This window comes from Leuciscus leuciscus, assembly GCF_965113295.1.
Source record: "Leuciscus leuciscus genome assembly, chromosome: 16".
Lineage (NCBI taxonomy): Eukaryota > Metazoa > Chordata > Actinopteri > Cypriniformes > Leuciscidae > Leuciscus > Leuciscus leuciscus.
In genome coordinates this window covers 38615981-38630154 of record NC_138740.1, presented here as the reverse complement: position 1 = coordinate 38630154, position 14174 = coordinate 38615981, and the positions used below count along the sequence as shown (strand labels likewise).

The 14174-nt window shown below is 34.8% G+C and overlaps 1 protein-coding gene across 2 annotated transcripts in view; it reads right to left on the bottom strand.

Annotated features, from left to right (window-relative positions):
* Positions 1–14174, bottom strand: part of LOC309476989 (uncharacterized protein) — a 423389-nt gene that overhangs the window by 368069 nt on the left and 41146 nt on the right. The window lies entirely within an intron of this gene.

Sequence of the window (14174 nt, the reverse complement as noted above, 5' to 3'; positions counted from 1 at the left end):
TGTTAGGATGTTCAAACCTTCAATAAAAAATAAAAATTATATTCAATAAATTTGAAAGCAGATTTTCAAAATGCTTTCTAAAAATAATAGGAAAATATTTTTTGGACAATTTCCATGCAACACTCATAATGTAATGGGTCATGCGCTCACATATTGTTTGTCAAAATATAGAATTATGGTTATATTATGATCATACAGAAGGTCAGGCAAAAATATGAGGTTTGTTTAAAAAGTTATAATATGATTAAATATGCACGTTGCCGTTATCTGCACTGATTCAGACTATAGATTAGGCTATATACAGACTCAGCCGAACAATGCATTGTTAACCGGTCAGAAATGTTTTATCATTTGATGTTTTGTGTTTTTCATGCTTAAAGACACGCCTACTTACGCTCAGCAGTTTCATAATATACATGCTCTCTTGATTTTTCAGCATTTATTTATTATTCATTATGCTTTAGGAATATTGCCTGATTTTCCTCAGCCAACTCAGTTTAACATGGAGAATAGTTTTGTGTGAAATAAATTAAAATTCCAGTTTCATCATATTTTTGTAATATCTGATGAGTAAAAAATGAACACAAACCACACTAAAACCATAATGAAATGCATAAACTACAGTTTCTGTTGAACATTTTTGCAAATTTCTGTTCCATAATTGTTTTGCTGTTGAAACTTCACTGAGAAGCTGTTAAAACATATTAAATACAGACATGATGAGGAGGATGTTGTTCATGTAACTGTGTTTGGTCTCTCTAATCTGACAGCTTATAAACTGAATACAGTTGTGGTGAACTGAATACCAGTATCCATAGAGTCTTTAAAACTCTTTCTCATGCACACTAGTATGTAAGCTCAAACCAGATGAAATACTTTTACAGTAACACTCCTGTACGCTGGTATACAAAAGCTCATACCATATCATATGTTTCGTGGCATTCCTGAACATCAGTGCGTGTAAAAGCTCATAATACAAGGCGGTTACTCTGATCCTTCTGCACGCAAGGAGCATATAGACCCGAAACACCAGGGGGTGCCCTCACTCTCAAAGATGAGTAGCATATCATTATATTATAATGTAAAAATGTCATGTATTTGTATATACTTAATGGTAAATATATATTTAATAGAGCACAACAGCTGTGTTAGTGCTGCAAGTGTTTTTACTATTGATCTTTCCCATAGGATTTTTTTTTTTTTTTTAAACATCTCAATTAAAGACTTATATGCTGTGAACCAAACCAACCAGTAACCAGGTGATTCATAACATTTCAAACTTTGATTTGAAGCAAAACAATACTATTTGAAAATCAAAGTCAAAAAATGTTTTAACAGCTTTAGAGAGGGAAAGAATTGCAATACCATGAAGATTTTGAAGCACACACACACACACACACACACATATATATATATATACTGTATATATGTGTGTGTGTGTGTATATATATATATATATATATATATATATATGTATGTATACGGTATTTATGTTAAACAATTATTTTAAAACTAAGTTGAAATAATGCAGGCTAACAGCTTCAACAGAAGCAAATACTATCGATTAACAAGCTTGTAGCTCACACGTGAGCAGCAGATCCTCAGATCCTCAGATCCTCAGATCCTGCAGAGCTTCAGGTTGTCAGGTGGAGCTGTGGATCATGATGTCCAGCACTTCTTACAGACGCTCAGTTAGACTGTGATCTGAGGTATTCAGAGGCCGGAGCAACAGCATTGTGTTCACAGGTGGAAGTGGATCTTATAGCAAGATAAAGCGCCACACACACACGACACACACACACGACACACACACACACACACACGTGACTCACGCTCGTGGTGTTTTCGGCATTTCACTGTGTTGAGACATGATGTAGGCTACATATGTGCACTTCATCGCAGAGCTGCTATGAAAGTCACTTCACGAGAATTTCACAATTTCATTTAATAAAACTATCGTCATTCATTCGTTTCATATACACACAGAAACTATAATGTCTTTACGACAACCTGTCAAAATAAAAGTTAGGTATAACTTGAAGAAATTATAACAGAAATATATTACTATTGCACAGCACACACACACACACACACACACACACACACACACACACACACACACACACACACACACACACACACACACACACACTGATCAGCAACACACACACACACACACACACACACACACACACACACACACACACTGATCAGCAACACACACACACACACACACACACACACACACACACACACACACTGATCAGCAACACACACACACACACACACACACACACACACACACACACACACACACACACACACACACACACTGATCTGCAACATGATGAAGAGTTCAAGGTGTTTCCCCGACCTCCTAAATTCACTAGATTCCTCATCTTCATCTTCATATCAGATCTATATTACTATGGGGCGCCGTTTGTAAAGTGTCTCATGCTGAAAATAACAGCAACATTTTGTCACATTTAGCTTCAAACTATGTTGTATTTAACTGGTATGAATTTTTGACGGTCACTTTTTACCACATTTACAACAATATTTGTCAACTTAGAGATATTTTAAATAGTTAAATCTAAATATTAAATGTTACACTTAAATGTTAAATCTAAATCTAAATGTTAAATCTAAATCTAAATGTTAAATCTAAATGTTAAATCTAAATCTAAATGTTAAATCTAAATGTTAAATCTAAATGTTAAATCTAAATCTAAATGTTAAATCTAAATGTTGAATCTAAATATAAATGTTAAATATAAATATAAATGTTAAATATAAATTTTAAATATAAATCTAAATGTTAAATCTAAATCTAAATGTTAAATATGAATATAAATATAAATATAAATGTTAAATATAAATATAAATATAAATTTTAAATATAAATCTAAATGTTAAATATAAATATAAATGTTAAATATAAATCTAAATGTTAAATATAAATATAAATCTAAATGTTAAATATAAATCTAAATGTTAAATATAAATATAAATGTTAAATATAAATATAAATATAAATGTTAAATATAAATATAAATGTTAAATATAAATATAAATGTTAAATATAAATATAAATATAAATGTTAAATATAAATATAAATGTTAAATATAAATATAAATATAAATATAAATGTTAAATATAAATATAAATGTTAAATATAAATATAAATATAAATATAAATGTTAAATATAAATATAAATGTTAAATATAAATATAAATGTTAAATATAAATATAAATATAAATATAAATGTTAAATATAAATATAAATGTTAAATATAAATATAAATGTTAAATATAAATATAAATATAAATGTTAAATATAAATATAAATGTTAAATATAAATATAAATATAAATATAAATGTTAAATATAAATATAAATGTTAAATATAAATATAAATATAAATATAAATGTTAAATATAAATATAAATGTTAAATATAAATTTTTAATCTAAATCTAAATGTTAAATCTAAATCTAAATGTTAAATCTAAATCTAAATGTTAAATCTAAATCTAAATGTTAAATCTAAATCTAAATGTTAAATCTAAATCTAAATGTTAAATCTAAATCTAAATGTTAAATCTAAATCTAAATGTTAAATATCAATTTTTAATCTAAATCTAAATGTTAAATCTAAATCTAAATGTTAAATCTAAATCTAAATGTTAAATCTAAATATAAATGTTAAATATAAATATACATGTTAAATATAAATATAAATGTTAAATCTAAATCTAAATGTTAAATATAAATATAAATGTTAAATATAAATATAAATGTTAAATATCAATTTTTAATCTAAATCTAAATGTTAAATATAAATCTAAATGTTAAATATAAATGTTAAATCTAAATCTAAATGTTGAATCTAAATATAAATGTTAAATATAAATATAAATGTTAAATCTAAATCTAAATGTTAAATCTAAATCTAAATCTCAAACAGTTTGAATCTAAATGTTTCGGGTGAAACTAAATATTTAACTAATATGCAAAATCAAAATGCCGTTAACCGGAAGTGGCAAAATAAAAGCTCGAGGAGGTCAGTGTGTGTTTATAGCATGGTTTATAGTGTCAAATAACGAATAAAAACCATCTCATCCGAGGAAATGGACTCTTGGACATGGATTATCGTGATAACTATACCTAAAATAATAAACACGTTTGGAGAAACTGTATTTGAAGAGTAGGCTAGTGTCACTTTTAGGAAAAGTGCGGGACTTATGACCTGCAGCCATAATAGCCAGCCACGAGGGGGCTCACTTTAACTGAATGTCATGTCATCACTCTCATCACGAAACTCTACAGTTTCTCCAAACGTGTTTATTATTTTAGGTAGTTATTATCGTTATATTATAGTTATTATTATGAGATGGTTTTTATTCGTTATTTGACACTATAAACCATGCTATAAACACACACTCGAGCTTTTATTTTGGCACTTCCGGTTACCGGCATTTTGAATTTGCATATTAGTTAAATATTTAGTTTCACCCGAAACATTTAGATTCAACATTTAGATTTAGATTTAACATTTAGATTTAACATTTAGATTTAGATTTAACATTTAGATTTAGATTTAACATTTAGATTTAGATTTAAAATTTGATTTAACATTTAGATTTAGATTTAACATTTAGATTTAGATTTAACATTTAGATTTAACATTTAGATTTAGATTTAATATTTAGATTTAGATTTAACATTTAGATTTAACATTTAGATTTAGATTTAGATTTAACATTTAGATTTAGATTTAACATTTAGATTTAACATTTAGATTTAGATTTAGATTTAGATTTAACATTTAGATTTAGATTTAACATTTAGATTTAGATTTAACATTTAGATTTAACATTTAGATTTAGATTTAACATTTAGATTTAGATTTAACATTTAGATTTAACATTTAGATTTAGATTTAATATTTAGATTTAGATTTAACATTTAGATTTAACATTTAGATTTAGATTTAACATTTAGATTTAGATTTAACATTTAGATTTAACATTTAGATTTAGATTTAACATTTAGATTTAGATTTAACATTTAGATTTAGATTTAGCATTTAGGTGTAACATTTAATATTTAGATTTAACTATTTAAAATATCTCTAAGTTGACAAATATTGTTGTAAATGTGGTAAAAAGTGACCGTCAAAAATTCATACCAGTTTTTTAAACATTGTTTGAAGCTAAATGTGACAAAATGTTGCTGTTATTTTCAGCGTGAGCCGCTTTACAAACGGCGCCCCATATATTTCTCCTCATACTGTCTCTGATCTGAACTAAAGGCTTTTGAGTTTGCTGTGAACATCTAGTTGCAGCATCTAGTGGTCACACACAGTAACACACTTTCATCTTCCATGTCTTGAATACAGTTTTTACAATCGCTTGAACACATTTCTCAGTACTCTGGTCAGTCAGTCTCTGTGAGCTAAACTGAGGATCACTTATCTTTGCTTTGGCACAATCATTTAAATTACATTAATTATTTTCTCAATAACATAATGCATAAGACAGAAATGTGCCACAATGTTTACTTTACAGTAATATTGTAATGAAAGATATTCTGAATCTAAAATATCAAATACTATCAAAACAGTTAGATGAAACTTACACAGATAATCATATTTCAGTTCATCAACATCTATACAACAGGGAATATAGAAATATTTCAGAAATATTTTTTATACTTTAATGTAAACATGGACAATGTAACTTATGAACAGCAGAAAATATTGTATAATGCTCCTGTTGTTTGTGTTGTTTTTTTTATTAGTGATACCGTGTGTTTGTTGGGTGAAGTGTGTGTGTGTGTGTGTGTGTGTGTGTGTGTGTGTGTGTGTGTGTGTGTGTGTGTGTGTGTGTGTGTGTGTGTGTGTGTGTGTGTTTGAAAGGCATTTACAGCAGCTTCAAAACATCACTTATGATTCAATGTCAAAAATATTAAAAGGTAATAAAGAGGACATTAGGATTTATAAAATATAATGTTTATTAATATGTACAGTAGACTTATATTTTATAGGTTACAACACAAAGTGAATTCTAAAATATAATATTTAGAAGAATACTGTTCTAAATTGAAGTTATAATTAATCAATGACTGTAAAAAAGGCTAGTAATGATTTATTAATTGGATAATAGTGTCTGTGTTCATCAGTAGGAGACTAAACACTGAACACTGATCCACCGTCACACATGATCATAAAAACACTGAAGAACAGCTCATCATAAACACTGAGATATGACAAACACTGCAGTCATTCATCATCACAGTATATACAGGATAGTGTGAGATATGGATTCATAAACACAGAGATCAGTCTCAGGAAAACATGGCAGGTTTAATCCACCCCAAATCCCCCCAAAAAATGTAAATTAGATTTTGCATGAAAATTAAGCATTTTTTTTTTCTAAATAAAGATAGTACAATAAATATCAGTATGTGATAAAGTCACATTAGCTGCCACCGCTGGGGAAGCAGCACTGGCACAAACACATACACGCATGCACATACATACTGACCTCATTCATCAACATCTCGTTCCTCCCTGCCATAGACGTGGACATTCATCCATTTCTCCACTCTCCCTTCCATATTCATTCACTGGTCATTTCATACACTTACATTGCACTGTCTGGTTGTTTCGTTCGTGTTGTTTGTCTGTGTGGGCCAGTGGTGTAGTCTAGTTTTTTGTAGTGAGTATACTGTAATTCAACAGTATAACCCCCCCCCCCCCCCCATTTTTTCCCCCATCATTATACAAATACAAATTTGCTTTTAGGAATGGTGTTTTTGAAGAAAAAAATGTGTTATTGTTTACTGTTGAAAAACTTTGTGATATTCCCTTAAAATAACGTTTTAATAGATTGTATTATTAGTATTATTATTTTAAAATACATTTTACTGTGCAATTTCTTTCTAATTTCTTTGAGTTGGACCGAACTTTTATTTTGGTGGGTTGTACACATTTGAGTTTCTGTGTTTTAATAAACTACTATTATTATTATTATTATTATTATTAGGCCTACTTGAAGTATACTCTGCTGTGCAATAGTAATATATTTCTGTTATAATTTCTTCAAGTTATACCTAACTTTTATTTTGACAGGTTGTCGTAAAGACATTATAGTTTCTGTGTGTATATGAAACGAATGAATGACGATAGTTTTATTAAATGAAATTGTGAAATTCTCGTGAAGTGACTTTCATAGCAGCTCTGCGATGAAGTGCACATATGTAGCCTACATCATGTCTCAACACAGTGAAATGCCGAAAACACCACGAGCGTGAGTCACGTGTGTGTGTGTGTGTGTGTGTGTGTGTGTGTGTGTGTGTGCGTGTGCGTGTGCGTGTGCGTTTGATTTATATTACATTGTGGGAACCAAATGTCCCCACAAGGATAGTAAAACCTGAGATCACCTCCATTGTGGGGACCAGCCAGCGGTCCCCATGAGGGGAATGGGTAAATAAACATACTAAATTATATTTTTTTGAAAATGTAAAAATGCAGAAAGTGTTCTGTGATGGGTAGGTTTAGGGGTAGGGTTAGTGTAAGGGGACAGAATATACAGTTTGTACTGTATAAAAACCATTAAGTCTATGGAGAGTCCCCACAAAGATAGTGAACCAGACATTTGTGTGTGTGTGTGTGTGTGTGTGTGTGTGTGTGTGTGTGGCACACATTGAGCGCTCATTCCCAGAGACGCGTAGAACAATTGCAGTCTCTTTTAACTTTAATATTCACAGACACTAGTCCATATCGAGATTTGATTGTACAGCCCTACTTTTGATTTATTCATTCAAAAATAGCTAAATTCCGTGACTGGATTCCGCGATTCTATCCGTGTCGCTTCGCAAACACAGACGGGGTGAATTTATGAATGAAAGTGTGAAAGTTCTGACACAAAACGAAGTTGTTACGTATCCTCACGCTTTTTTTAAGTGGGTATATGGAAATCCTTGGCCTTTTCTAGTGGGTATACGGCGTATACCTGCGTATCAAGTAGACTAAACCACTGGTGTGGGCGTAGTCAGTCTACCAGCGCCATCGGCCGAACCGAATGATCGAGCGGCGGCCGTTTATGACGTCATGGCGGGGTCGCGTCGGCGCATCGAAACCGGAAGCGGACGAAACCATTGTCTAGTGTGAATAGGTGTGTAGTCAAATGGAAAAATTATGTGTTAAGTGTATTATGTGTGAATGTATTATGTGTTTTATTTGGGTATATGTGTATTATTAATATATATAATATATTGGGAATGGATAATCAAATTGATGAAGTATTTGTATGTGTATTAATTGTTATATGTTTCGGGAATTGGTGTGTCCCAAAAAGGGGCGGAGTTTGGCCTATTTAAGCCAAGGCCAAACCTTGTCTTTTTTTTGTTTTTGTTTGTTGTTGTTGTATTTTTAGAGGGGTTTTTTTCTTTTCTTTTTGGGTGCACCTCTACATATACTTCACTGTGGATGGTCTTCTTATTGGCACTGTAAATAAATTCCACCTTGCACGAAGTGCTTCTGCGAGTGCGCCATCCTTTTACATCCATATACGGACTCACATTCTACCCCAAAGATGAGCTGGTAGGCTCGTCTTCATCACATTTGGTGGCAGCAGTGGGATGACGACTCGCAAGGCAGCGCCGAGAGGTAGAAAATCCAGGGTGGGTTTACGATCCACAGAGAAGGCAGCGTCAGAGGAGGAGGAGATCTGGAATTCTGGTGAGAATACGGAGGATGAGGAGGGAGCCACGAGTCTTCCCAGAATCTCACCAAAGTCCAGTCCACAACCAACCAAGTCAATCACTCCTGACGCTACAGCTGACGAGCGTATGGTTTCCATGATGCGCAGATTTCTCAACACTCAAGAGCAGAGAGAGGAGCGGTATCTGCAGGAGCTCCGCGGTCTTCGTGAGTCCATCATGCAGTCGATTCGTCCAGCTGAGACCTCACTTGACGCGGAGAGCGAACGAATGGAGCTACCAATGCCAGCACCGAAGGTATCCACAAGACACAGACCAGTCTATTTCCAAGACTCCCTGAATGCCGCAGCACCGAGAGAGCCAAGGCAGTGGGCTGATCCGAAGATGCCGAGCTTCCAGGAGGGGGAAGACATCGAGAATTATCTTCGGCGGTTCGAGCGTCTGGCCAGGACCTGGAGGTGGCCCGAGGAGGAGTGGAGCTACCGTCTGGTCCCGTTGCTGACAGGGCGAGCATTGGAAACATACCTGGCAATGGACGAGGAGGAAGCTGAGGTCTACACTGATCTGAGGGAAGCACTGCTGGAGAAGTTCAATATATCTCCAGAGACCTACCGCCAGCGCTTCCGATCGTCTACAGTCCCAGCTGCAGAGTCGCCAACAGAGACTTACCACCGGCTAAAAAATCTATACAAGCGGTGGGTGCGACCGAATAAATTATGTTTTATATATGCGTGTTAAAAAAAAAAGTAAATGCAAGAAATAACCCTTTATATTTATTTTGGGGTAAATTATAACTTGGACATGTTCTTAAGAGTTTTTTATTTTTATTTTTATTTTTTTTATTCACTCACAAACTAGTCATTGTTTCAGTTGCAAACTTACATTTCTTGTTTTTCATAACATAATTCAGCAAATAATAATGTGTGAAATCAATTTCTCTGATAATTAAACCACATCTCTTTATTAGCGCTAAGAGTTCATCTAAGGACATTTTTTAATAATGTTTTAATTTCATCACAATATTGAGGCTGATCAAAATGTAAAGTTACTCCAGGAACTCACTTTATGTAAAAGTTGCAGTGAAGTAAACTGTAGCAGACATGTCTTATAAAGTGTGATATGAAGATCATATGTTGCTGTAATACTGAATATCTCCAGTAGAGAGAGACACTGATCCACTGAACTGTGTGTCTCTAAACCTCTAAAGCTCCACTTCTCCTGTCTTCATGTGTTCAGTCAGAGCTCAGATGTGTCATCTCTCATAATATCTCAGATATCATCCTCTTCTTCTGTACAGGACATTTGTGGAAGAGAGTTTGTCTGAGATCATACATGCCACAGTTTTAAGACTAGAAAGACATGCTGGACTTTAGTGCAAATGCTTGGGAGTTTTAGAGTGAAATTTTCAAATTGTTCCATAAATTAACACCCATTTCATTGAAATGTCAAAGCAGAGTCTGATTGTCTTTTAAATGTTAGACATTTATTTATTTTTTCATTGTTTTCTGCCAGAAGAGTCATGTTTTCAGATGTATACAGTAATTGAATATGGGTAATGAAACACTAATCTTTACTGACTGACTTTTCAGAACAACCCAGTAAAATGTCTTCTATAATCTCTCGATATCATCAGAGAGCTCATGTCAGTCATAACAGATTCATACAGGTGTGTGTGTGTGTGTGTGTGTGTGTGTGTGTGTGTGTGTGTGTGTGTGTGTGTGTGTGTGTGTGTGTGTGTGTGTGTGTGTGTGTGTGTGTGTGTGTGTGTGTGTGTGTGTGTGTGTGTGTGTGTGTGTGTGTGTGTGTGTGTGTGTGTGTGTGTGTGTGTGTGTGTGTGTGTGTGTGTGTGTGTGTGTGTGTGTGTGTGTGTGTGTGTGTGTGTGTGTGTGAGAGAGTGATGTGCTGCTGAAATTTAGCCCTGAACATGTTCCTCTTTTCGCTCTTTTCTCACTCTGACTCATCTTTGTCCATCAAAAGAGTGAGTGCAACATGAAAATAAACTCAAACAAGCGTTTTAGTATGTGTGTGTATATTTTTTATATATATATATATATATATATATATATTATGAGGAAAATAAGTATTTGAACACCCTGCTATTTTGCAAGTTCTCCCACTTAGAAATCATGGAGGGGTCTGAAATTGTCATCGTAGGTGCATGTCCACTGTGAGACATAATCTAAAAAAAAAAAAATCCAGAAATCACAATGTATGATTTTTTAACTATTTATTTGTATGATACAGCTGCAGATAAGTATTTGAACACCTGAGAAAATCAATGTTAATATTTGGTACAGTAGCCTTTGTTTGCAATTACAGAGGTCAAACGTTTCCTGTAGTTTTTCACCAGGTTTGCACACACTGCAGGAGGGATTTTGGCCCACTCCTCCACACAGATCTTCTCTAGATCAGTCAGGTTTCTGTCGCTGAGAAACACGGAGTTTGAGGTCCCTCCAAAGATTCTCTATTGGGTTTAGGTCTGGAGACTGGCTAGGCCACGCCAGAACCTTGATATGCTTCTTACAGAGCCACTCCTTGGTTATCCTGGCTGTGTGCTTCGGGTCATTGTCATGTTGGAAGACCCAGCCTCGACCCATCTTCAATGCTCTAACTGAGGGAAGGAGGTTGTTCCCCAAAATCTCACAATACATGGCCCCGGTCATCCTCTCCTTAATACAGTGCAGTCGCCCTGTCCCATGTGCAGAAAAACACCCCCAAAGCATGATGCTACCACCCCCATGCTTCACAGTAGGGATGGTGTTCTTGGGATGGTACTCATCATTCTTCTTCCTCCAAACACGTTTAATGGAATTATGACCAAAAAGTTCTATTTTGGTCTCATCTGACCACATGACTTTCTCCCATGACTCCTCTGGATCATCCAAATGGTCATTGGCAAACTTAAGACGTGCCTTGACATGTGCTGGTTTAAGCAGGGGAACCTTCCGTGCCATGCATGATTTCAAACCATGACGTCTTAGTGTATTACCAACAGTAACCTTGGAAACGGTGGTGCCAGCTCTTTTCAGGTCATTGACCAGCTCCTCCCGTGTAGTTCTGGGCTGATTTCTCACCTTTCTTAGGATCATTGAGACCCCACGAGGTGAGATCCTGCATGGAGCCCCAGTCCGAGAGAGATTGACAGTCATGTTTAGCTTCTTCCATTTTCTAATGATTGCTCCAACAGTGGACCTTTTTTCACCAAGCTGCTTGGCAATTTCCCCGTAGCCCTTTCCAGCCTTGTGGAGCTGTACAATTTTGTCTCTAGTGTCTTTGGACAGCTCTTTGGTCTTGGCCATGTTAGTAGTTGGATTCTTACTGATTGTATGGGGTGGACAGGTGTCTTTATGCAGCTAACGACCTCAAACAGGTGCATCTAATTTAGGATAATAAATGGAGTGGAGGTGGACATTTTAAAGGCAGAATAACAGGTCTTGGAGGGTCAGAATTCTAGCTGATAGACAGGTGTTCAAATACTTATTTGCAGCTGTATCATACAAATAAATAGTTAAATCATATATTGTGATTTCTGGATTTTTTAAATTTAGATTATGTCTCTCACAGTGGACATGCACCTACGATGACAATTTCAGACCCCTCCATGATTTCTAAGTGGGAGAACTTGCAAAATAGCAGGGTGTTCAAATACTTATTTTCCTCACTGTATATATATATATATTTTAAGTGTGGTATGTCATTCTGTCTTGCAATAATTTCTCTGAGAATTATTAAAGAATGTTGTCCAATACAGATTTTCAAGGCTGGGTTTCCCGAAACCTTCTTAACGCTACATCGTTCTTAATGCTGCGTTCCAGGCAGGTTTTTGAGCACGTAAATCACGACTTCAAACCACAACTCACGACTTTGTAGCGTTCCAGGCCAGTCACGCCAAACTACCTGAGCGCCAGGAATTGTGGTAGCTAGATGTAAACAAACCAGCATGGCGGACCTTACGGGGCTTATGCGCATTTGTAATAATTTCTGTCGCCAAAGGTGCTTACTCCTTGTTTATTTGAGGGAAACGGAGGAGGAAAAACGGCGCATAAGGCAAGATAAGCTGTTATACCTTTTATTTTACTTTATTTGTATATTTGGAAATGTATTTGGTATTAATGTGTCCTTGCACTCAATGGACTGAAAACTAGTTAACGCTAGAATAGCGTCTCACCGTGTATCGCCTGCAGAAACACTGCATCCGTAGGGGCTGCCATTGTTGTTTTGTATGGTTTCGCGGGCTATGTGACGTCAGAGCTCGTAACTGGGAGTACATCGATCGAGTTCACAGGTGGGAAGTCACGGGTTTGACTGCCGTTCCAGTGCACTTTCACGGGTATAAGGTTGGAAAAACACGGGTTACAGGTTGCCTGGAACACCTTAAGTTACATACGTTACACCTTAAGCTGTACCTTATCGTTAATAAATGTTTCCCAAAACGTTCTTAGTTAAGTATACCTTCTGTTAGTCATACGTTCGTAAGGTTGGTCTGGACCACTCTTAGCTTTACCTTATCACTGTTGCAGGTCTACACGAATATAACTCTGAAGTTTTAATACACACAGACAGTGTTCAGTTAGGCTAATTCAAGTTGTTTCATGCAAAGAATAAAATTGTCATTACACTGATTGTTGTTAGATTTTTTATTATATTATTATACAATATTATTAATTTAATTAAAAAGTGCTTTTAAAGGCCAGTGAAAGCATAGGCTACTGTCAGTTAAGTCCTATTCGGACGCTGATATTGTTTATCATGGGCTCGTCCGGTATTTTAAACATTTACAGGGGTGAGTCGGTGATTTTAGTGCCGTCCGAATCCATAATATCAGTGTTTTTCTCACCCACCCGCGTAAAAAATCCGCTTCTCTTCCCAAACGTTGATAATAATAGAATGACTCAAATGAGTGTGCATTTACACTGTGTGTTTAAAGGGTCATGAAACCCCCCTCTTTCAGCTCAAGTCTAGCTCACAATCTTTTTGAAAAATGCAACTTAAATGGGCGTGGATGGCTGTGAGAAGAAGGGAGGGGAGTGGGTGTGGTGTGGCACGGCAGGGGAGAAGGCAGGGGAGAAGGAAGGGGGGGGGGGGGGGGGACTGTCATCGCCAGTGGCCCATGCATATCGACTGTCACTAAAAATCAGTGGTAAAACGTGAGGAAATGCTAGATTTGTTTTATAGCTGGCAAAGTTAAAGTCTAATGAAATACACGGACACCTTATTTTTGTCCTTTCAAAAGTAACTGAATGCCCTACATATATTAGCCTACAGTAATCATAATTATATTTAAAACATATAAATGTACATGTATATGTATAATTATGTCATTATAAAATAAATATTTGTTTATATAGGCTACACACTATAAATGCATATATTTGAAAGTAATATATTTTCCGCTTAACAACAACAAAAAAACGTTCCGTACATAGCCTAGATCTACGCGCCCCCT